This window comes from Apis florea, unplaced genomic scaffold (assembly GCF_048593485.1).
Source record: "Apis florea isolate Af1SG1 unplaced genomic scaffold, ASM4859348v1 contig_3170_pilon, whole genome shotgun sequence".
In the NCBI taxonomy this organism is placed as follows: Eukaryota; Metazoa; Arthropoda; class Insecta; order Hymenoptera; family Apidae; genus Apis; species Apis florea.
Window position 1 is genome coordinate 2,764,520 of NW_028256714.1, and position 26,433 is coordinate 2,790,952.

Genomic DNA, 26,433 nt, shown 5'->3' on the forward strand with positions numbered 1-26,433 from the left:
AATTCAATTTGTGACTCGTTCTTTTTCATCGCAATCTGTCAGGGAAAAAAGTATATATTCCTGAGCTCATGACTGTAAAGGGAATTCCATTATTTAGGATTATTTTTATTTAATCTTTAATTAAAAGGTCTGACAATATTTTACAAACGATAGAAAAAACGAGAGCGAGATCAATCTATAAAATAAATATTAATATAAAAACTATTATAAAACGATAACAAATTTAATAATAACGTAATTAAATTACAATTTTATTGATCGTACAAATTTAAAAAAATATAAAATAACCACCCAGTGATTATAACTCATTAATATCATTAATCGTGCAAAAATATCTAGATGAAGAAGCATATGACTCTGCTTACACGAATCTATTGATTAAATTAAATTGCTCACACATGAAAATCCACCTGATTCCATATTTTTCGTTTGATTAATAGAAAAGAATTATTATCCGGACTAGGACTAACATCCGGTTCGTTTCAATATTAATTCTAAAACTATTTTTTTCTGACAAATTCCTTCGAATCTCACATGAATACAAATACAATTTTTCAGATAATACAGTTCCACACAAATAAGAACTAAAATTTCTATTCATATTTTCACGATCGTCTCCACGCGTCATTTCGACCAGACGGAATGTACACTCACGCCTACGCTCTCTCTCTCTCTCTCTCTCTAGTTCTGAAGCAGCTCTCACGAAGCGAAATAAGCTCTCGTCCAACGCGACCGTTAGACACGCGTATAGGTTGACTGCTCCTCTCGTTGTGCCTCGTCCGCCCTTCCATCCTCCCTCCATCCCCCTCCCTTCCACTCACGGCAGGTAGTCTCTTCCCCCTCCACCGAAATCGATGCTACTCGCGGATCGCGAGTTCAGTCTGCGACTGGCCACCGCGTGCGTAACGTCGTTCCCTCTGTCTTGCTTTTGTTTTGCCTCGGGGCTCGAGCATCCCTCTCGTTACTTGCGAACGTCCTCTCCTTTCCTTCGCGCGCATCCTCTCGTATCGTTGGTCGTGTTTATCGTGGAAATAAAAGCGAGTCACTCGTATGCTTTTAACCTTTTATGTGGATATACGGGATCGAGTCGATCACGTGTGACGTCGCGGCGGACGGTGTTCCGACCGAGTTTGTTTCGAAGTGAAGAGAACGGGATGAGGAAGGACTCGGTGATCAACGAGGAGATGGTTGTTCGATCGGCTACACCTCGATGCGAGTTCGGGAAACGATCTTGAGGCGATCGGATGTGCAACGAGGCGCTACCATCGAGGATAACAATCGGCCAGCTCCACAGCTGTGCTAGAGACACTTGATTGGGTGAGTTTTCCTTTTCTTTTAACAGTTTTCAATCGAAGTTTTTCAATGGAGAAATTTCAAAGAGACTTATATCGGTGTTGTTCTAAATGGATAATTTGAATTTTAGGTAAACGGATCAGGGAAATGTATCGATCAATGTTATTATTCGCGGTGTTGACGCGAAATTAAATCCATTCCGGTATACGTACAACGGAAATATATCGGCAAGCCTTGACGCGGTCATAATTAACGCGACGCAAACTGAACAAAATGTTCACGCGGTGTATTAAATGGTATCTCTCGTTTAACCCTATCCGGGTTATCGTGAAATATTTCCACCGAGGTAATCGCGTTGGCGTGTACGCGTAACGCGAGCTGACAGCCTGTATGCAATATGCTCGCGACAAGTGGAGTAGTTTACCGTTGGCCGGCCGAGCCGACTTTATCACGGACGATATTCGTTTTTCGTGTTATTCGCTCGCCGCTGCGGGATATCCGTGGCTCGTCGTTTCGAAACAACATTCCCCATTCCTTCTCGACTTAAGCTGTAAAGTAGAATTGGACTTGTATTTAGTGCCGCGTACGAAAATTAATTTTGAAAACGAGACTTTTATTCTCAAACGTATCTGTACTTGTGGTTACATCGTATGCTTTGCTTGCGCTACAAGAGCGCAAATTTCACGGTTTTAGAGCGAAAATTCTCGGAGATTATCGTTCGTTAATGGACACTATATCGAGAGTGAAAGTTATTATCAATGAATAATCGTTTCGAGAGTTTTGTTATCCTATTTGTACTCGACAAAGAGGTTTTGGAATATGCATTTTCGATAATGCGTTATCGCATTACTTGTTCGATAAATTTATCGACGAAAATTATCCGCGAATTCCAGTTCCACGTTTCACGCGGTGTAAGCAAAACTGGAAACTTGGATGTTTCCTGCAGCGACGTTAAGCTGGCCCGAAACGCGGGAACCCGGGGAAATCTTGCGCAGGGACACGTTTTAATTTCCCTTCGTCGAAATTTCTCGGAATTTTCTTTGAAAATATTAAAGTAACATTTGATACTCAACGGGATTTAGGATTATTAAAGGTTCGACATTACGGGATGGAAACTTTTGAATATGTTGGTATAATCAAACTCGTCCTTAGAAAACTTGTCGATAATCAAGAATGTGAAGGTACTTAAAAATATTATAATTTTTGAATAAAAATAGTATAAACATAATACAAGAAAAAAATGATAGGAGAAAATAGATTGAACATTGTTAAATAATTTTTTCAACCACCATTCACGCGACAATCACACAAACTGCTTCCAACTGATTCCCTTTGATCACCCATTGACAATAACACTCACGGAAAAATAAGAAAGACCTCGTCTCGAGTGCATCGAAACCAGTAGTTCAATCGTGTCGATCAGAAAGGCTTTATCCCGACGTTTTCGGCGACAGTTTCCATTAAAGCGGGCCGCTGAGAAATTTCATTTTCCAAAACCCTGTCCCGTCCAACCGGCCGCTGTCCTCCCTCCACCACATATATATATATATATCGTGACAGGTCGCACGACTCACGAGGAAGTTGGTTAATTAATTGCCTTTGGAAATATAATCCGTGCGTCGAGTGTAACTAATCAGGGAGAAACTCGGTCGGACGTTGACGGGCATGTTTGCTGCACCTATCACGCACCGGGATGGAAATGTAATTTGCCGAGATAGAGTTAGCCTCGTTGAATGCCTCGTGGCCAAGCTTCGCCGTCTGTTCTGCCCATCACCTTCAATCCTCCTTCCGCGGCCCCTCCACCCGTTGATCGCCACCAACCGTTTTGCATGTAAGAATCTGGCCGCGGCGGTGCATTTCTCGGTTCGCGTGCGTTTACAGGATGAGACAGGAGGAGGAGGGTTAAGGGATCGTTTGAAAATACGTAAGATTTTATTGGGGGATCGGTGGATTGGGTGAGTTTAACATTTGTAATTATGCAGACTGATTTAATTGAGTGGAAAAAGTTTCGTGGATCGATCCAGGATTTTCGTTTGAAAAATGAATTTTCGTGTTAATTCTTGGAGACCTAAGAAGAGGTATATATTTTATTTTTATAGGATAATTTTTTATAGGGTGTATGATCGTTGAAACGTTCGAAAGGGATAGAAAAAATTACGTTACGCTGTGTGATCTTTAAATGAAATTTTCTCGAGATCCTTATTATTGTATTTTTCGATTCAGAATCGAACGAGATGGAGTGATCTTTGATTTCTCTTCCTCCGACCATCTTCTATTATTCCACGGTATTTCCCCGAGCACGCGAAATTTTATTTAAATATTTCGAAAATAATGCGTTCTCTCTGGAAACAGAAACTTACGTTTCCACGAAATATCGTCGATAATATTTCTCGCATTACGATCGTATTCAAAAAATACATTCGATGCGAGGTTTGAAAGCCTTTAAAAACAAAAAAGAAGATATATTCGAAATTTTCAAAAATGCAAACCCCTTTATTTATTCCGCAAGATTTATCTTTAATATCTCGGCCCTCTTACACGGAGCGACGGTTTTCGAAAATTCAAATCCGCCCGCAAGAAGAGAATTTCGGTGCAGGCGAAAAACTCTGAATATCCGAATGTATCCAACAAAACTACTATTCCAACCAACGATAACTTTTCCCTCCGTTTGAATATACACGCGGTTTTACATTGTCTGTAGCATCGAGAAATCCGTTGATATCCGTCCCCCTCCTTTCTCCTTCGACATTCTCGGAAATCTTTCGCCTCGTGATATAAACACACGGAACGATCGTACGCGTGATACGCGCGATAAACGAACTTCAGTTATGGAATTCTCGTTCTCGAGAGCACAACGAAATATTCGTATCGCTCGAAGGCAAACGGGAAAACTTTCGCTTTAATCCCGAAACGGAGCGAAAAGTTACGAACGAAAAAAAAAAAAAAATGGTTGGACGACGGGGGAGGACGAGTTTGCACGGCGTGGGCCGATTACAACAAATTTTAATCGAATTAAAATTTAATTAAAAGCAATCAGGCCCGTGCATCCGGAATTAAAACGCGCATATAATTAACGTCGCGAGCTAATTCGTTTCGATTCGAACGGTTCATTTTGAATAACGAAACTGTATGTATTTCCAAACTGCGTGTTCTTACATTTTTTTATGGGGATTGTGCAAAAGTTTTCGGTTCGATTTTAATTGGTTTTATACGAGTATTTTTCGAGTGTGATCTTTGAGAATTTGTTAAACCCAATGATGCAGACGCGTTGCAGAGGGTAGGAATTATAATCTTCGATTTGAAATTTTTTTTCTTTTAAACAGATTCGATTGAAAACTCGGTGTACAATACTTGGTTTCGAAATAAGGATTTTAATTCTGATTAATCGATTTTTAAAATTAATTCCGTTAAAATTATCCGAATTCGAAGCTATTGAAATTTAAATAATTTATATTACCTACGTATAATTGGTAATTTTATCGTTGATGTCACGGGATTGTCAATTCGAATCGAAATTCGCGCGATATTAATATAAAATATCGTCGAGCAAAATTAAATCAATTATTAAAATAATATGCCGCCCGAATAAAAACTAATATTTTTTAAAAACTAATTTCACCAAAAAGCACTATTAACACGTCGATAAAATACAAAATATTACAAACTTGGTCCATTAATTTCAGTCTTAAAAACATGCACATAATTATCCAGTATTATCGAGTATTCAATTCAAATTTTTATTTAAATGAACGGAGTGAAGGATACTCAGGAAAAAAAAAAGAAACGAGTACAAAAAAACACAAGGAATGATCGCATTGATTCACGATCGAGGGGATGATCGAGGTTAGGTCGTGGATATAGGCTGACGATTCTCCAGAATTACGAGAAAATGGTTTCAATGTCGGATTCGCTAGGTGGTTAAGCCGGTCGGGTCACGATTAAAAGCTCGAAGCTTCGCGCCATCCATTTGCATATAGCAAGCATCCCGTATAAATTCGGTAGTTAAATCGAGTCAGAAGCAATAACAGAGAGGCGACACGCGTTTTCAAAACGCTAACGTTCGCGATATACGGTTACGATATGATTCCACGTGAACTCGATTGATCATACATGATCTCCTACTTTTCTTTTTCTTTTTTTTTTTATACGATCCCTGTATCGGTGATTGATACGATATATTTGCATTTACCGAAACAAACTAATCGTTCGCTTTTGAGATGAATTAAAATTAATGGATAATTTTTTTAAAAAAATATGAATAAATTCGTACGATGTTGGCTGCAAGCGAATATTGTAATTGTATCGATCGTTATAAAAATCATGGTTTACGTAAAGAAATAGGAAACATAATATTCACTTATAATTCAATACGATCGTAATAAAAATATTTTATTACCTATAACGAACACTTTATATTATATTTCTTACTTTTTACGTAAAGTGTACGTCGATCATACATAAAGGTTGAACATCTGTATATCTATACGACTCTTTTCATGGATATTTATTTATTTACATGGATATTTGGAACTTTCCAAAATTCCACCTATGCGCGATCGGATCTAAAATTGTATCGATTCGGGACACGCAAATCGATGCACGAGAGAGGAAATAGCTGTTACGCTTCAACATTTTGGATATTTATCGGAACGAGCGGAGTTGATGATCGCGATAATCGAAGAATCACGAGGCACAGGTTTCGAAGATTAAATTTTAACGTATCTATCGCTGCTGTAAACATCCACGATGTTAACGAGGCTTTCCTCGTGCGCAGTAACAATATCGTAGAAAATCATATTGCTACACTTACATCGTGCAAAATGCACGAATTTACTATTACTAAATTAACGTGCATTTACCGATAGAATATTTCAGGATATCTGTACCTATTTTTCACGATAAATAACTAAATTGTCACGAATTCCATCTTCGATCTTTGCTTCGAATTTAACTAGTCTACTCCCTTACGAAGCTAGTCCACTCATAACAGTACCACAGAAAAATATCAATGATAAAATGTACAACACACGTTATATAAAATTACCAAAAACGAGCAGACGATTTACAATTTATAAAAATTATAAATTATTAATTAAAATTGCGATGGAACGAAACGCTACTCCAAAATGACCACAATTGCTCCCTTTGACAAGATTGGGGCCCAAAACGACGAAGCTCGCAATCGACGACGACGATCGACGCAATGGCCACGAAATTGAGCGTAGGGCGTTGGGATTAAAAATGGCGACCACGCTGGCCTCGAAACCGCGGCGATAAAATCACGCTCAGAAACGCGCTGCGTACGCCTAACATTAGCGCGGTGTGCTCTATAGTTGCGGTGGAGCAATACAAATAGGCTCTGCTTCCGGCCGCGACTCGGGTTCACGCATCGCTTACTCATTGCATATCCGGCCGGAATTGGCGCCGCTTTTCAAAGCCGCGAAATTTGCTTTGGCTGCGCGGCTTTAAAGTCGGCGAAAGGGCATTGCTTATTTCGACTTTAAAAAATACCAGAGTCGCTCGTTAAATGGCCAATTATCCAAGATTGTGAAAGATTATGAGAGAATGATGAGGTGATGACAAGTTGAGTAATATTTGTCGATTTGAAGCTTGAAGTTGACTTATTTCATCAATATTGAATTGGATATATAAATTGTTGGTAATATCGATTGAATAATAATTTTTCGTCTTCTTGAATTTGTCGAGTCCTTGATCAACAGTATCATATTTTGGTCATTGATACAATCTAATAATGTATCGATTTGGGAAGATTATTTTTTAATCGGAAGATATTCTCGAATAAATTAAATCCAATAATTGTGGTCGATCGAAGGGAATATAATGTGATGTTAATTAGTTAGTTTTAAACATTTATTTAATTTTACATATCCCAAGTTTGATTTTATTACGTTGTTAAAAATTTGCAGAGAAAAAATAATAAGAGGAGTGCCTTCAGATCTTTCATTAATGGAATGTTTGTAGGATAAATTGGATAGAAGAATGAAAAAAAAAAAAAAAAAAAAAAAAGAAAAATTGTCCGTGACAAAAAATACAATTATGGAGTTATTTTAGAAGAAGTAGCTTCAAGTAGCTTGTTAATTATTTAGAAATTTATAACGTCCAAAGAATTTATAACGTCATGAAAATTTATAAACATCATTCTCATCGTGGGTAAGTCGAGCGAATTATTAATTCCTAATTCTTCTAAATTCTTCCTTCTATCATTTCACTTATCGTTACATTTAAATTTCCAAAATGTGAATCTAAATAACGCGAAAAACCTAACTAAAAATTTTAAATCTCTTCGAATTAAGAAGAATCTCTCTGATTTAAAAAATCAATCCAACGAACTCTCCGGAAGATCAAAAATGAAATCTTGGAAAATTTCTCAGAAATCTTGGCAAAACCTTTACAAGATCCTTCACACGAAGGAGTCGAATAACTTATCAAAAAAAAAAAAAAAAAAAGGAAAAAAAGAAAAAAATCATCGAAACGTTGTCCCCCGTCGAAATTTGTCGAATTTCATTTGGAACGTCATTCTTCTTCCGGCCGAGGTCCGACGGCGGTCCAATGACACTTGGGTTTGAATGGAGCGCGAAACAATTGATCCATAAATCACGCGATCAAAAACTAGGGCGGGGGAGAGGGGGGAGGGTGGATGATTTATAAAAGGGCGATGTTTCGGACGAGAGGCGAAACGACGAAAAAGTCTCGGCGCGATGTTACGATTAATCGTATTTATTTACGTGTGAACAAACCAGAGGTCAATATTACGCGGCCACCGCGTAAAAGTTTCCCGGCCAATTTCACTGGGAAATATGGCTGGTTGGAAAACTGATAAAAATAAAACCCATCCCTTTTTCCTCCTTTTGTCGCCTTCGTTTTTTTTTTCTTCTTCTTCTCTTCTCTTTTCCTTATCCGCCGCTTTGTCCTTCTGCGTACGCGTCGGTCAGACTACGTTTCTACACCGACTAATAAGGATTAAAGATATATATATATATACACGAGAATAAAACGTTCTTCGAAAAAGTATAAGGTTTGGTATATAACAAATACGGTGGAGAGATCTCGACGAAGGGATTTATTTTCAGACCAGAATTTAAGAATTTATTATACTAGAGAAAGGGTATTGAATTATTCGTGGTGGAAGAATTATTGTACCTCAAGATGGATATAATAAGATTTTATACAAATTTGCAGTAATTATCTCTCGAACCGATGATTTCTCCATATCTCTCGTAATTCTTGCAACAACAAGACGAAGAGAGAAAGTCGGGTCGATTAATGTATTAAAATTTATATAATTCCGTTTAATATGTCGCTCGTCTAAAAAAAGAAAGGAAGAAAAATCTATGCGTATTCCTCAATGCCAAGCAATTTTTACAAAAACATTTTTCATATCTTTAATCCCGAGATATTCGACCGAATCCAGATAAAAAGCAAACGCTCTCTAACACGTCTGTGTGTATATATATACGCATATTCTCCCCCATCTTTTATTTTTTTCGAGTTGTAAATGTACACGATTAATCATAGTTTTTTTTTTTTTTTTTTTTTTTTTACTCGATCCGGCACAATATACGTGGGCGAAGCTTCTCCCGACATTGTTCGACGTGAATGGCCGAACTGAATTTTCGTTTCGCGGTTATTTGCGGCCAACGCAACAACGAGAATCGGGGATAATTAATACGAGCCTCGTACGTAATTAGTCATTGAAAAATAATGTTCAAGGGAACAATGACAGGTTGAGCGGCTCCTACGATCCCGCAGATTAATTAAAATTCATTGCTTAAAGCGCGTTAAACCGCCCCACGTGAAATAAAGCAACGTATTGTTTGATATGAATGGTTTTGTTCTTGGTCGAAGAATGTACGCCTTCTCGAAATTTTCATGGACGGACAGCTCTTTTGATCATCGTTGTTGACACTTTTTACGATCGTTTGTAAATATATCGATATTCAAGAAACACAGACGCGATCTTTGGATCCTATTTGATTTTATTGAAATAAAAAGTGGTGGTCCAACCTTCACTTCACTTCAAAATCCTTCTTAACTTTCGAATGACGTTCATTTTCCAAGTATGAAAAAAAATAGCATCGATCATCCAACTGATTTATTAAGTTGGATAATCTTAGGAACCGTTCTAAGTAAGCAACCCAACTCGAAAAAGTAAACGTAATAAATATTCGATTTTCCAGATTTTCAAACGTTTCCTTGGCGTTAAAAACTCGCCAAGTGGAGGAGCATCTGTGCGTTGCTCGTGCTCTAGCGCGTCCGCTGTTCATTACTTTCCTTTTAACTGATTAAACCGCTCTCCACCCTGGAAGCCGCTCTAAAACCGCTCTAACGCGGGTTCAAATTCAGAATCCGTGGTGAACATCCGTAATAAAAGCGAACGATCGCCTTGTGCCAGCTTGGCTGAGGAATCGTTACGGAATCGAAATGTGATTTTTTTTTCCTTTCTTTCTTTTTTTTTTTTATTAAACTTGATATTACGTTAATAACACACGATCGAAACGAAATAAGATCGTGGCAAAGGACGTATTCCACGCGTGCTCGTATCTTTATCCCGTTCGTGGTGAACGATAGCGAGCGTTAAGTAATTCAGAACGATCGAACGTGCGAGTTTATGGGGCGAGGTTTATCGTCGAAGCGATTACTCGATCGCTTCGTTTCGAATTGGACGATCGTTTCGAGGAAGGTATTAGTAGTATCCTTGAAATATCTTAAATCTTCTTGTTCTCTATAATATATCTTTATATAAAAATAATCTGCTATGAAGGAAACTTTCGTACAATTATAAATTATATTGTATTGAAAAAGAGTTTGGCAATTCCAATCAATTTTATCTTCTCTCGAAGAATTTACGTCTCTCCTCTTCGTGCGTAGAATTTGCAACTTTATTACGAATTGAGAAAAAATTATATCCTCAAGAAAATTAGCTAGGAATGGAAAATGAAAGATTGAACTCGCGTATAATTTTATTATCCGAGCCAACAACGTGCAACTTGGATAGAACGAAGTGTCGCACACTCGCATAACGTATTCTTGAAGAATCACTTTTACCATCGTATAAACGACACAATATTAAATTTCGCTCTTTGCGCTTGGGCACATATACTGCGCACAAGCATTATGAATATTACGAATATCACGAATATTTTAAATATCCACCGGCACATTCTTCGGATAAGCTTTCTAACTAATCAGACTATAATATACTGCAACCTTCTCCCGTACTATTTCATAATTAAATTCTATCGTCCAAATATATTTTCCCCCGTCTAGTGTAATTCATCTGATATTTATTTCACGAAATAAATAATTAAGATAAATCTGAAACCTCGTCATTTATAAATTGAAATGATGAAATTAACTCGATTGAATTTCTTCCTTAATATATACGTGTATAACGCATGCAGAGGGAAGAAGGAATCATAGATTAATCCGCCTCAACGCCGAAGAAAATAATCACTTTATCGATCAAGAATCGAAAACCTTGAAAACTTTCTTTCGACGATACGTTTATCCGCAAGATGGTGGTACGACTCTTACGAATGAATCCCATCTGTTGCGTTCGTCGATTTACAATTCCGACCGATCATTATTAACGGCAAATTTATCGCCCCATAAATAAAATTCAGCGTCGGCAAGACGGGAGAAAGAAACGGGACGGGCGTCAATCGATACACTGGGAACGATGTTTCGACGCTTTTCGCGGTATTCATCAATTTGACGTCACCCTTTCTGCGATCGTTTGTTCCTTTTCACTTCGTTTTTTCGCTGAAAGTAGGGGCACGCAGCGCAATGAAAAAAACTCCTTCAAACGATTTTTACTTGATTTTTGTTCGAAGAGCCGCTCCTTTGAGCGACGGATTCAATTTCATATCGCGAGTAATTGGATTTTTGTGGAAATTGGTAATTGACGTGATTGGTATCGATTACATTTGACTCTTGTTAATCTTGAAAAACGTCTCAGGTATATATATATATATTTTTGTGGAAATCTATAATTATGATCGTTAATTTTCAGAAAAATATATACATGTGATGAAACATAAAGTATAATTTATTTTCGTATTTTATTATAATTCGTGATTACAGTGATCGATATTAATTGCACGATCGATACAACGAAGTATTTCCATGTTATAATAATAACGCGTTGTTATTACTTACTGTTTGAGATCGATAATTGTAATAAGAGGTAATCGGATAAAACTGTATCGATGTGATGAAATTTAATTCATACGTGATTGAACAAGTTAAAGGCGAAACGAAGAAGCTCGATAAGAGTATCCCCTTGAAATTCGTCTCGTTTCAAGAGGGTCTCTGTTTCCATAATATCTCTTATAAGTATTATAAACTATATGCATTTCTCCCTTGTCTGATCAATGTTTAACCTTAACCACTGCGCGATTCTCTTTCCACTCGAGCCGTGCCCGAACAATGTATTCCACATTCCGGCCTTTATCATCGGCAATATAAACGTCACGATGGGACAAACTATCTTAATATTACTCATTCGTTATCGTCGAGTCGCGGTACGCTTGCCTCCAACGATTTTTAACGTCGCGAGTCTTCTTCCACTTGGTTTTATCCAAATGAACGAAGAGGATCGTTTCTGTGAAAAAAAAAAAAAAAAGTAGGAGTAATTCCGTTTAGGCAATTTTCACTGTTCGATTTCAAGTTTTATTTCAAAGGCTTTATTTCGAAAAGTTGAAAAACTGGTTCCAACGCATATCGTTTTTACGCGTTCCAGGAAAAATCTCGAGATAAGTTTTGTTATTTAACAAAATATCATTCTATATTTATATCTTGTACAGTTTACAATTTCCTAAGAGAAATTTCTATTAAGGATCGTAATTATAATAGTGCAATTCTAGCAATAGCGCAATTTCCATAAGTAAGATTTTATATTTCACGAAAGAAAACTTCAAAACTTGCGCTATTATCCCGAAAAGAAACATAATCTTAACGCAAGTGTGATCCTAACCTGTATACTTGTATATTCGATCGTTCGAAAAACAGAAATGAAACACAAAATAATATAAAACTTTGGCAATCGAAATTACAACGACCGAAGTTACAATCGTAAACATTGAGTGTATTTCGATCGTCAAAAATACATTTCACGCTTTATTTCTCTATTCCATATTCCAAAAATTCCTTGAAACGCTCATATAGATTGCATTGAAGTTTGCATATGCAATGTAATGCAAATATTAAAGTTTTCTTCGGGATCTGTTCTGGAATATATCTTTCGATATGAATTAAAATTAAAATTAGAATCAACGTTTTATTTTATTTCGTATATTCTGTTCAATTCCAAACAATCCTTAGAATATCCTAAAGTTAAGATTAGAATCATAAGAATGCTAGAATTACCACAAAATCATTATCAAGATTATATTAGACTTTTTTTTCGAAATAAGTTCGAGTTCTTCCTTCAGTATCAACAAGGTCGATGATTAGCTCGGTTTGCTGGCTCATTAGAGCCGGCTCGAAGCAATAAGTCGCCGGGCTTTTTCATTATTCGCGACACGTAGCTACGCGATTAGAGTTCGGTTTTTTATTTCTCCCCCTCCCCCCCTCCTCGTGACAAATGACTACGACAAATGACAATTAATAGAGGGGTTGACGTCATCGACGATCGTTATCGAAATATTTCGCCCCCGCCGGTAAAATGCACTTTGCGAATTAGACCGGCCGCATTAGACCGAGTCCCCCATTAATCGATTTTTTAAAAAATTCATCGTTCACTCCACTTTGCCGATGAACGATTCATACGCTCGTGGAAATATTTTATTCGAACGTAGACGACGACGAATGATTGGATTTTTCCGTTCGATATGTAACGACTGTTTTCGAAACAAAAATTGCGTGTATATATATATATATATGTATATGTATGATATTCGATAAATTATTTTTATTCGATTAATTTTCGTTCTCCGGGGGTGATAAATAAATAAATATATATTCGAGTTTATATTATTCAAAAACACTCGATACGCAAACCATTTTCGAAAAAATATGTTTCATAACATATGATTCGTAAATTTTTTTAACGATAAATAGGTTATACTTCGATCTTTTAATCTTTTAATCCGTGGAAAATTGAGTAATTTCGCTTCATTTTTATCTTCCATATCTCGATGGAATAAAATCGAACAGATCCATAAAGTATCCATCTTTTACTCAAACTTCCCGAATACTTTAAGAAAACTTGTCGATCGATAATCATATCCATTCGTGCTGACGAATGTTTAATTCCACAATGACAATGAACGTGTTTAGATTAGATATTTGCATTAATTATATTTCCTTGTATGTATCGTGGAACGGATAAATTTATATATCGGAATTTCCGGAATGACGACACCGCTGTTGCAAAAGAGAAGCCTCCAATCATTATTTTTCCACGTTTTTATTGATCAAAACGCAATATCTCATCGCAACTCCTTTTTTTTTTTTTTCAATTCTGAAATCTAAAATACAAAAGGACAAATCTTACTCGATGGGGGGTTAACGCTCGCGATTAAAACCTCAATTTCAAATCCATTCAACTAGCAAAAAATAAAAGGGAAAGAGATGGAAAAGACAAAAAAATGTGCACACAACTCTGCCGACAATTACAGCAACGACCTCAGAGACTGAAAGGCATTAAAATCCGCGGGATAACCCATCCATGAAATTACAAAAAAAAAAAAGAAAGAAAGAGAAAAGAAGGGAGATAGGTATACAAAAGGGCATGATGAAAAATACCGCAACATTTCGAGCGTGTCGTTAAATTTTCAGTGTTCGATCGGCAAAATAACATTCGATGATTTAAATTCATCCGTAAATAGGCGATCCGTCTCTTCAAGGAAGCTTAATCCGTTCGAAAAGGAAGGTAGAAATGAACGAATGAATGAACGAGTGGTTAAAAATTAAAAGGAGATCATCTCACAAGAAAATTTATCTTGAAGAAATATGAATATATGAATTCTACGGAGGAACAATTTATTTTTCGGTGAAAAAATTTCTTTGATTTTTATACTCAAATCCTCAAATTTTTATCATTTTTTTTTCACGTTTTTAGCACACAATTTCGTCTGGAAATATTTTTTCACAACGGAATATAGAGCATTGAAACTTGAATATATTTCGTAGCCTGAAATTCCGTTCTATTTTAAAGAACGAAAATAATATCTACTGAAATTCTGAAAATGCTCCATACATAACCAATTGCTGTCTACATACTCGCAACTTTACTTTTATATAAAGCAAAATTATCATTGAACTTGATAACACAACTTTATATAACTTTATATTCTCGTTTGAACAATTGTTACAACACTTTTGTAATCCCTTTAAAACGGTGAATTACAAAATTACCATTAATTATTTGAATCATTAATTTTGTACAACACGATCTCCCTTCACGATCGTTAACATAATATCAATATTTTATTTCAACAATTAAAAATGGCCCCAATCATGTGCCGACACTTTCGAGCAGCAAAAGGTTATACATCGACGTTTTCGCACTCGATTGTTCGCATCTCGTTTCACGCGTCGAGTGCAGAGAACAATCGTCCATCTTCGTCCCTCCGCCACGATCCGATTTCCTGGATTCGACGCTTTAACGCTGGCCCCTTTCGTTTCCCTTTTCGCTTCATCCTTCCCTCGTCCAACCTCCGCACTACACGAGGAATCGAATATGAAAGGATTAGCACAGGGAAGCAACGCATCCCCGAGCATTGCTTCTGCTCCGTTCGATTACGCTTTATACCGCGAGTTAACTGTTCGAAGCGAGAATTACAATCGCAGTTTGAGTCGAACACTTTGAAGCTTATTTTGAAGTCTGAATCGAGAATAGCCCCAAAAGGGGTGGAATCATCAATTTTCTGGAGTTTTGTTATTGGAACGTGTATTTTTTGTTAATTGTTAGTATTCATACGATTAATGTTATTTTACGTGGAATATTCTATGGAAATTTAAGTTTGAGGTAAAAATTGGGGAGTGAAAGAAAGCGGTTCAAAGGATGTTTATATTTTTCATTTATTATAAATGTTTGGCTAATTTATTTTAAAGTGAAAAGGTAAGAGATATTAATAATTGCGAGATGCAATGGATTACTAATGGGAATAATTTTTCGTTATTATTCTTGTTAATATTGTTTCTCGTTATAACGGTTGCCTCGAAACTAGGGCATTTCATTAATTATTTCCACTTTTTATAGAATCTTCGCGTTTTAAAAATCGATTTTCTAATTTCTTCTGTCCTCTCAATTGCGCGAAAACAGCCTTTTCTTGGCCAAGTTTTTCAGATTAAAAAAAGAGGGTATAAATCCAAGGAAGCTAAATTAGATAACTGTAATGGTTGAGGGATGAAGGTGATTTTTCACCCTTGATTGGAAAGTGACGAATAGTATAAGATTTGTTCACGATCATAGAATTACTCGAATCCTTTATTATTGTTTTTATTTTGTTTTTGTTGCGATTAATTAAAAATATACAGACAAAATTAAAGTAGTTTATATAATTTTAATTCAAATCATTTAGAGAGATACCTTACAGGTCAATAATTTTATTATTTTTAATAATTATTTTTTAAACAAAAAACTTAACAACGATCAAATTTTTTAGAAATGATGCGACATATATATTGTGTCTCCGGATGGATTTTCGTTTATTTCTTGAATTTTTTAAAAAATTCAGAAGAATTTATGGCTGTTCAATTTATATTCCATGTTTCATGTGAATTTGTTCAAGTTTCCTCGAATTGAGAATGCGATAATAAGAACTGTTCTCACGATGGAATACGGAAAATTTCATTACCGAGATGCGATATCATTGTGAAATCTTATTAATATATTCTAGGGCAATTTTACGTTAATGTAAACGTGAGCTCCTCCTAGCTCCTGCTAAATAATAGAATTTCGCCTGAAAATTGTAATACATGTAATAGAACTCTAATTGGATTCACGGTGAACACAGAAACGTATACGGTGAAATCTTAAACTATTTTAATGTTATGAATGAGAACATCAACACACCTTAAGAATGATTATTTCCATTAATGAAATGAAAAGAAATTTGAACGAAGATTCAGAGACACGTTGCAATAAATTTACATATATCCTTTAGAATCTCAAGAAATGTTTTCACAGAACTTTCCTAAAATTTCAAACACATTTTATATTTTCTAGAAATTAGTAATGAATTATTGTACTTTTTCTTCCAACCAATTCTTCTACTTACATTCAATCTTCCAAATATAAAACCACTATATTCAATTCATTTAAAATCCCACAATAAAGACATTTTTCTCAAACACAAGTTTGCTCTCTACGAAAAGAGTATAGTGATTCGAATCACCCAATAATCAGCCAATCTTATATTTAACTCGTAACTCATCCTCCAAGTGCAAAAGTTCGATCCTACTCACAATTACCTATAAATCCACAATAAACAAGCACCCTTTTTCTTTCATCTCTAAACGACGAATTTTATCCCTTTACAAAACAAGCACAGTGATTCGAATCACCCAATAATCAGCCGGTCTTGCATTTAACTCATAACTCATTCTCCAAATGCAAACGTTCGATCCTACTCACAATTACCTATAAATCCACAATAAACAAGCACCCTTTTTCTTTCATCTCTAAACGACGAATTTTATCCCTTTATAAAACAAGAACAGTGATTCGAATCACCCAATAATCAGCCGGTCTTGCATTTAACTCATAACTGATTCTTCAAATGCAAACGTTCGATCCTACTCACAATTACCTATAAATCCACAATAAACAAGCAGCCTTTTTCTTTCATCTCTAATCGACGAATTTTATCCCTTTACAAAACAAGCACAGTGATTCGAATCACCCAATAATCAGCCGGTCTTGCATTTAACTCGTAACTGATTCTCCAAGTGCAAAGATTCGATCCTATACACAATTACCTATAACTCCACGACAAACAAGCATCCGTTTCCCCTCCCAACCGAGACAACACCGACTCGAAACGAAGGAGGAATTTTATCCCCTGCAAAGGCACAAGTACAGTGATTCGAATGGAGCGATAGCCGGCCAGTTTTGGCAACGGTCCGTGGATGCTTAATCGGACTAATATCTCCGATAGTTGAATAGCATGTACGGGTGTGGGCCATGTGTCTAACAGGATATTGCACGATGCTCGCGCGAGAGTTGCAGAAACCAATATCCTTAATAATACAGAAGCCGGTAAATTAAAGTCAGATATCGGGTTGGTGAGGAATGGATTTTCCCGTGAAATCATGATGGAATTCGATACACAGTGTCGTTGATGTCTGGATGATACGCTTTGTTCGGGGAACCGATCGGATTTTCAAAAGGGGCCGTAACAGGCTGACCGTGGCGGTAATAAGGCTTTCAAGATACCCTTCGGGCTCGCTCGGGAATGCTAAACTTGCTGCGAGGCTGATTGGCTCGTTAAAGTTACTCCACGATGCCCCTCTTCGAGCACGATAGATTCGTAGGATGAAATATTGAGGCCACGATGAAATCGTTATAGCCAGGACCCATCTCGCTGCCCATTACGTTCGCGCTCCTTCTTAACGGGGGTTTCGTGTTATTTAGCCTCGTTATCGATCGTTATTCCTCGTAAATATTTCCCAACTTATCACTTTCCTCGATCGGAACACGCAGTGATTCGAGGGAGGAATTGGAAACTGGGCAAAATTATTCCTTTCACGATTTTTACACGACGAGAGATTTAATTTTTTAGGAATTCACGATACTGCTCTTTGTTGTAATTATAAAGAAAAAGAAATTAACATTGCGTTTAATTAGTGTGGAATAAAAAATCGATATATAAAAAATGTATAAATATTGTGATTCCAACTCTTAAGGAATCCGCGAAGAGCAGCAAAATTGTTGTAACAGGCAATTAAGTCAGATTTTTGGTAAAGGTGCAGGTATGTTTGATGTTGCTTTTTCGAATCTGAAGGATACTTATAATAATAATACAATATTGTATTATATATTCTTATTTTTCAGTAAGAGAAACATTTGTTCTTTCTTCGTCAAAATTTTATAAATCATAAATATATGAAAATATTGAATAATATTTAATATAATGCACTTTTAGTTTTCACTTTTTCTTTAATCTGAAAAATAGATCAGAAAAATTTGATATAATTTTATATAATTTTCATTCAGAAATCAATATTTATCACTCGACGATATAATCATATACTCTGGATACGTGTCTGTGCACAAGTTTTTTTGATGTTTGAAGATGATCTATAATCAACGGCATTCTGTTACTAGATATGGACGCGTATAACAATACACGGAATACAGGAATAATGTGCACACAGTCTGCACACATTGTTCGCGAATATTGTATGCGAACTGTTATATCTTGAGCAGCATATTACAACATGTTGCGTATCTTACTAAATACTGTCAACTGTTCCACAGATATCTAGAAACGTATCTGCGCGCACACGTGTCTGCATACAACATGTTTGCAACACATTGTTATTGCCCAGAATGCATAGGAAAAGCTACGTTTGGTCCACTCGAATTGATCAATTTAAAATAATGAAGAATACTTTTGAATAAAGTTAAACGTCGCTTCGAAAATTCCATATAAAATTCCATGGAAAATGTGAGAGAAATTTTCACAAAATCTAAAATTGTAAATTAAAAAAACATTAACATTTCCTCTCTCTCTCTCTCTTTTCATCTCTTCGAGTTCAAACGAAACGAAACATCCCCATCCCGAGTGGTCGTTGGAAAATTTTTAATGCCATTTCATGCAATTACAACGATCCTGTTCAATTGCCTTCTCTACCGTCCAGACAGACAGTGCAACGTTCGAGCATTAAGACCGCCGTTGCCTTTGAAAACGTGTTTACCACTCGAGTACCCATACGGGCCATTGAAACCGCCACGGTTGCTTGTTAATTGTTATTGGTCGTTGCGTTGTGAGGCGGAGACGTCATTCATAGGATCAGCACGGATGAAGCACGTATCATTACACCGTGCATCCGTTAATGACCGTCTAAGATGGACTTTGGAGTGCACTCGAGGATACCAAAGTTTCCCCAGGAAACGCTCGTCTGCCTCGTTAAGATCGTTCAATGATACGTTAAGATCCACTTAGGCCGAGTCTAACTCGAACGTTATATATAACTGCAATAGGAGACACGATTGCAGTTGGTGCATGCCAATGCGATTGTTAGATCGAGCGTGATTAATACTTTGGACTCGTACCAAGCCACCATTGGCTACTTTATGAATTCCTTTCTCGAGGATGGAGAATATATGATGGAGAAGTGTATATATATATATATTGTGAAATTAATAATAGAATTCGAAGCGAGTTACTTATTGTTTTATTTCCAAATTTGTTGGAAAGGAAAGAAGTAAGAATTCTTTTGATTCGACGATAAAAATCGATTCACAACTATTTCTGTAAATTTACTTTCAAAGAGAATGTGAAACGAAGATGAAGAGAATAAAAATTGATGCTATAAATTTTTAAAAGGAAAAATTTTCATTTGCATAAAAACTTAGGTTAACTTAACTTTTTTCTGATAAAATCTTTAATCAAACAGACACGAATAGAATTATATAAATGAATTATAGAAAAGGCATCGACTCCTTCCCTCTCAATTTTTTAAATTGAACTCGACGATTACTCTAAACATTCGCAATCATTCAATTTACGAACTCGTGTTAACCGTATCAAATCAAATGGCATCTAATTCCTGCTCGCTCTCTTAGAACGTGTTCCATTAAACCAGCCCGGAGACCAAGCGCAAACCCATCAATCGTTACGCTTAATCAACACCATCCTCTCGCTATCAAACACCTATCCAAACATCCCCCCGTCGCTACAATTTCGTCAAAGACAACAATCTACCCGCGACTAATAAATCTCAAATCTAATTTGTATCTCGAGAGGCAACTTTCCATTTGCCGATAAAGACCCAGCCAGAAAGAGCATTCTCTTTCACCGTACGAATGAATAGTGTAACGAAGATTGAGATATAAATTGAGAATAAAAAATATGTTTCATCTCAAAGACGACAAACGTTTCTTCTCGATAAACGAGATAATGAGAATAAAATTGTTCCACGATCGAAGATCGTGAATCATCATCCACGAGATGGAAGAAAATCACTCGATATACAAAAAGTTCAAATGAAACGGAAATAAAATTTAAAACATGGTTCTAAGAACTTTGATATACGTACAAATATCCACCTCGTTTCTCAAGACTTAAGAACCAAAAACAGAATACAAAAATAATAAATCTTCTCGATCTCGAACATTTGACAACATCTTCCTCTCCAGAATCACCCTCGAACATTCCCCTTCGCCCAAAACACACACACATACACCGAATCGAAACGTCGCTGGCATCTCGAGCCATGGTCAAACCATCAAAAGCCACACGCATCCGTTAATAACGGCTTAAAACCAACTTTCGAGTCCACTCGAGGATGTCGAAGTTCCCTCCCTCCTTCCCCTCGGTCTGCCTCGTTAAAGCATCCAACCATCGAGTAGAAAACCTACGACTCCCGAAAAGAGAGAAAGAGAGAGGGCGCAATCAGAATCGGCGCGAGTCGAAGCGAGACGGAGGCCGAGGATTGAACGGCGGCAAATTGCTGTCGGGATTATTCCATGCCTGACTGTTTCCAGTCTTGGAAACGGCGACGAGGACATAAAGGATCGGTGGCGGAGACGTGGCCGCGCGATACTCGCGCAGCCAACTCGTCAGCTCGTTCCTTGGCCAACGGCCAAACGCCCCCAGGCGTTGATTCCATCCTCTCGCTGGATGGTGGACCATCCTGGTGCTGGCGATTCGTGGGGCGAGGTCCGTGGCGCCGATACGGGAGAGAGGCCGCCGGTAGTTTCTGATTAAACGTAGCTGGTCTGCTCAGACTTTCCACCGGAATCGCGCGTCGAGAGGATGCGGGCATTGATGAAGAGGTTTGATTCTGTGGATGATTGCGAATGGTTGATGAGAGGTTGAATGGGATTTTTGGGTGGAATTGTTCTTGGGATGGGGAGAAAGGGGGAAGATTCTTCCTTTGTTCCCATTTTCTATGTGTCGTGAATTGAGACGAGAATATATATATATACGAATGTGTATCGTATTGGGTTGAGTTAATCTTATCGAGGATTTTGAGATGTTGAGTACCATAGCCATTCACGGCCTAGATACGTAAAGCGTATAACGAATCAATTATTTTGATACAAACCCATACAAATTCAATTCGATCTGATTCCAATTTTTTTATAAAACAATATAGTTCTTTTGTTCGTAAAGCTTTTTTTTTTTTATAACGAAACAACGTAAATCGAAAAAATTTCGCTGTGACGTATAAAAAGGTATATCGAATATTGTATTAGATTTGAGCTTAATTTTGTCGAGGAAAGTTGATACGAGCGAGAAGAATTTGGATTCGATGATCAAGGGAAATTTTTCTGAGAATTTGTGCGAATTTTTTTATCGCTCTTAACTGGTGGGACAAATTTCGAGAAGAAAAGAAGAATTTTCTTTTCTTCTTCTTTTTGCATAATAACAGCCACGAAAAGACGAAGTAGCCACGTCGGCTAGTCGTTAATACTAATAACTTGTTCTTAACAAGACCGAAGAAGGAATTTATTCGTAAAAAAGGGTTAACGCGTTAATGGCTGGTTTTAGAGGAGTTTCAGCTTTACGAGTCCCCCGCCTCTTCTCGCGGATTCTCATCTCGAAAGTATATATAATACAAAATTTCTGTAATTCTCTGTCTCACCTCCCTACACTTTTAATCCTCCGTTTAATTTCTCGCGACACAATCGCGAGCTATTTCGCAATTTCACCGTTGGACTGGTATACTTGGGACCGCAAATACCGGCTATATTCGAACAATTTCACAGATAAACAGGCCATTTACTCGAGTCAAGGAGGATTAACTTGACGCGATACCGGTGAAATTGTAACCAAGATCTACAGTTTTATCGGGAATAATGAAAAGCAAAGTGGAACAGGATGAGAAAGGAGGGGGAGGGGGGAGGGAAGATGTTATTACAACCTCGCGACTTCAACGTAAATCGAAGTAAATATTTGTTTTCTCGCGAAAAAGAATTCTTCTAGAAAGAATAATTGGCGTTATATTTTCTTTCTTTCTTTCTTTCTTTCTTTCTTTTTTCATTCTCTGTCTGTTTATATTATTTGCGCGAAAATATAGAAAAAAAACTGGAATCACGGATCCATCTTGGAATAATGATGATTGATTGTTTGTAAACATTACATTGACAAGGTTAGAGCTATCTGTGGGCAACATAGCTGAGGGGACAATGCTATAGATAATAAAGATCGAAATTTTTAACAATGCTGAAGCTTTGAACAATATTGAGAAGAAAGCACGAGTAATGCTGAGGATAGAGTGCTAAGAAATAGAACTCTTATAAATAAACTGAAGAAAATATTCAGAGCGGTAGACGATGCTGAGAATAAAGCATTTGGATATGCTCAAAGCAAATAAATAGATAATGTTAAAACCAAAGTTAAAGAGGAAGCTAGTTTGCTGAAAGCAGAGCAATTCTAAGAATAAAGTTATGTACATTGGCGAGCAATATTGAAAACTTCTAACTAAATGGGCCTCAAATTATAGATAACGGCAAAACAATTCTAAGAATGAACTTCGCTGATCTAAAATAAAGAGAAAATATAGAGAAGAAATACGCTCAAAGAAATATTGAAAAATTAATTTTATCAATTATTGGAATAGGCAATCTTTCAACAACGATCTCACATTGGCAAACACGAGATAAGACAAGCATTACCGCTAGTCTTGTTCCAGAAGAAGAAGATATCCCGTTCTGATTTAATGGATTCGCATCTCGCATTCATACATCAATACATCGAGGTCAGGATTTATGAAGAGAGATGCGCGAGACTGGGAGAGTGCATCCAGCTTCCTTACGATCGGATAACGCGTTGCATCCGCTGGGAGAGCGTAAAATGGTCTCGATATGGTTACGTTATATCAACTTTGCCCGGGAACGAATTCAACGGCAATGGCCACCGCACAAAGAGCACGATCCGCGTGATCCACTTGGCACGATCGAAGCGGGGGAAAAGTCGGAAATTTTAAACTCTTAGCTGAATAATCCGACGATCTTAAAAGGTAAATAAAAAAAAAAAAAAAGAAGAAGAAGAAAAAGAAGGAAAGACGAGAGAGACTACTGTTCAAAGTTTTATCGCGCAATCGGAAAGAACAATGTTTGCCATTTTGTTTCCTCGGCAAAAGTACTATCTTATCGCTTGGTATTAAAAATTAATGGCGCGATAAAAGGTTGAATAGTAGAGGGAGCGAGATATCTTCTTTATCCGTCTTTTTATACAAAAGACACTTCCATCGGAATCTGTAGATATAAGTGGGTAAAGCGAAGAAGATTTTTTTCCTTCCTCCCCCCTCCCCCCCTGTGAAATCGTTTCCTGCGTCGAAAACAGGATAAGTCGAGTCACGATTTATCGTCGTTCAATTTAAATTGGGGTTGTTATTAATAAAATAAAAGTTTCAGGTAAAAAAAAAGTTAAAGGTTTCGAAAGGAGGTGTTGTAAACCGAGTGGAAAGGAAATGCGAAGGTGGAAAACATGTTTTTTTAATACCTTAATCGATGCAACCGCTTATACTCTTTTTTTTTTTTTTTTATAAATTAATTACCACTTTCTTTTTGTACGTAGGATTCATAAAGAACAGGAAAAGGTGAAAAACGTTGTTCCCATAAAAGAATCATTTATGTAGAAGAAAATCATTAATTCTAAAAGTCTCTAAGTTTAAGCTTTATATAATTCCTTTCAACGATATCCAACCCGCATCGTTCGTTGGATATTAAAACGCCCCTTTTTTTTTCTTTCCAAAACTTTTTTGCTCTCCATCAGAGAGAACAATAACAACAATATATCGAAGGACGACGATCTATCCAAAAAATCTAAACGGGAAATATTCTCGTACATACGTTGCTTCGAAGAATAATTCAATCCGATAATAAACTCCCTTCGAGTTGGCACGGATTGGATCGACTATCGTTAAAAGAGAGAAGAAAAAGAGAAAGAAAAAAAAAAGAAGAAAGAAATAGCAGCCAGGATCGCGATTCCTTGTCGCGGGCACGCGAAAAACGCGCGGGCTCGGCTCGATAATTCCAATTTCAACGGAAGTTTCTATTTATTCGGGCTTCGATATCGGTATTCGATTAATAACTATCGGGCGCGAAATAATGCGATAACTGAACCGACGGAGGCGGGTACAAGCGGGCGGAAGATAAAAGCCCTTCCATAAGTCCAATAGGCAATGACGCGCGATAAGATTATCGGAATAATGTAACGTGAAATTGCATTAAATTTAACTCGATATCCATCGCGCTGAAAAATGCTGAATACCGTGCCGCCGGAATCGCGCCTCGCTAATGCCTCGTCGTTTCTTTTTTTTTTTTTTTTCACCGCGTCAGCCTCTCTCCCCTTTGTTTTCCCTTTCTTCCTTTCCTCTTCGTTTTAATTCCGTTTTCTTTGGTTTTTTCTTCTTCTCTCTCTCTCTCTCTCTGTTTCTTTCGTTTTGCTCGTTCGGCCTTCGGCGTTTTCAGCGGTCGATCTCGAGCGAGAAATATTTCACCGCGGGGCTGACGCGAAACTATTGGCTCGGCCAGAGACTTAATTTTGTTAGCAATCTAGAGATTCGCTGCGGCAGCAGCGGAACTCAAATCGCGAAACCTCGCCGGAAATCGGCCCAGAATTTGTATTAACTTAATTCCCAGCTTTATTGACGCGGCACGGTGACTGGCCCGTCGCGATACCGCCATTTTCATCTTCTCCAGGGGGGGGGAGATGAATCATCCTCGAATATGGGGAATTAGAATCGAAAATGCTACTTTCATTAAAATGATATCGTTGACTTAATTATATAAGTGTCCCACGCGGATCGAATGTGTTTTTTTGCGATGAAATGAATTTATCAGGTACGTGAGTTTTATGGATACACCGCCATTTTGATCTTTTAGAAAGGGGAATGAACTTATTCTTGAATACGGGATTAGAATCGAAAATGATACTTTTATTTAACATGATAACGTTGACCTAATTGTTATGAATATATAAATTGTTTTGTGATAAATGAATTTATCACGTTTTTGAGTACGTATTTTAATGTAGTTATCGATTTTTCGATTATTTCAATCAGTTTCGGTGTAAAGTGAAAATATTGAATGATACACAAGATTGAAGTAAAATATCGATGATATTAATTTTGAATGAAAAGGGTAAAAGGGTGTAATCAATGCAGAGATAAATGGATCAATTATTAACGCGCATTGGCGTAATATCAAAATGATTGGCAAAAGTTTTCAATTATCAATCTTCGAACCGGTTAAAATTCGGAAAAATGTTTAAAAATGTTTGAAATTGCGATCATATTTGATTGGATTTAAAAAAAAGAAATTTATAAAATTTTTCTTCCGATAACCTATCCTCCAAGACCGACTTCTTCTTTTATATCTACAAATATATATATATATTTACATCCCAAAAAACGAACGAACGATAGATCGTATAGATCAAAATAACGGTAATAAAAGAAAAAAATGTTCGAAACATTATTATAAACCTTTTTATCTCCTTTTATCGGGAATATCAATTTTGCATAATACGTATAACACTTTTTCAGGGATCGGAAGAATTATGAAAAGTTGCCGAGATTAATATACACCGAGTCATGAATTTTTTAAGATTTCAATCTTCCCCCATTCTATATAATGAAAAGTATTTTAAATTACAATCGTTTGAATATGAAACTAGAGCAGAAAAGGAATACGAAGGATGCGTATGTGTGTACGCGTGTATGTGTATCACGGAAGATGGAAAGTACACGCGCATGTAATCTGAGTTTCGCATCGATTTTCCCTTCTCCTCGTGGTCCGAAATTATGAATAAAATGTAGTCGGGCGTGTATACATATATATATATATATATTTCCGTTATGGAGGGGGAGAACGAGAAAACAAGTGGGGAGGTGAGTATGTAAATGATAATATAAATATATATCAGGCGGCGCATAAACGTAATAAATAAGGGAGGATGAGGGCGGAAATGTTGTTTACATTTTATCTGCGCT

General features: G+C 36.9%; 1 protein-coding gene across 2 annotated transcripts in view; it reads left to right on the forward strand.

The window, feature by feature from the left end:
- Positions 1 to 878: 878 nt before the first annotated feature.
- LOC100871767 (discoidin domain-containing receptor 2) overlaps positions 879 to 26,433 on the forward strand; it is a 137,052-nt gene continuing 111,497 nt past the window's right edge. For both annotated transcript variants that reach the window (XM_003692922.4, XM_031915940.2), the window contains exon 1: positions 879 to 1,317. The gene's annotated coding sequence lies outside the window, so the exon portion shown is untranslated. The remainder of the gene's footprint in view (positions 1,318 to 26,433) is intronic.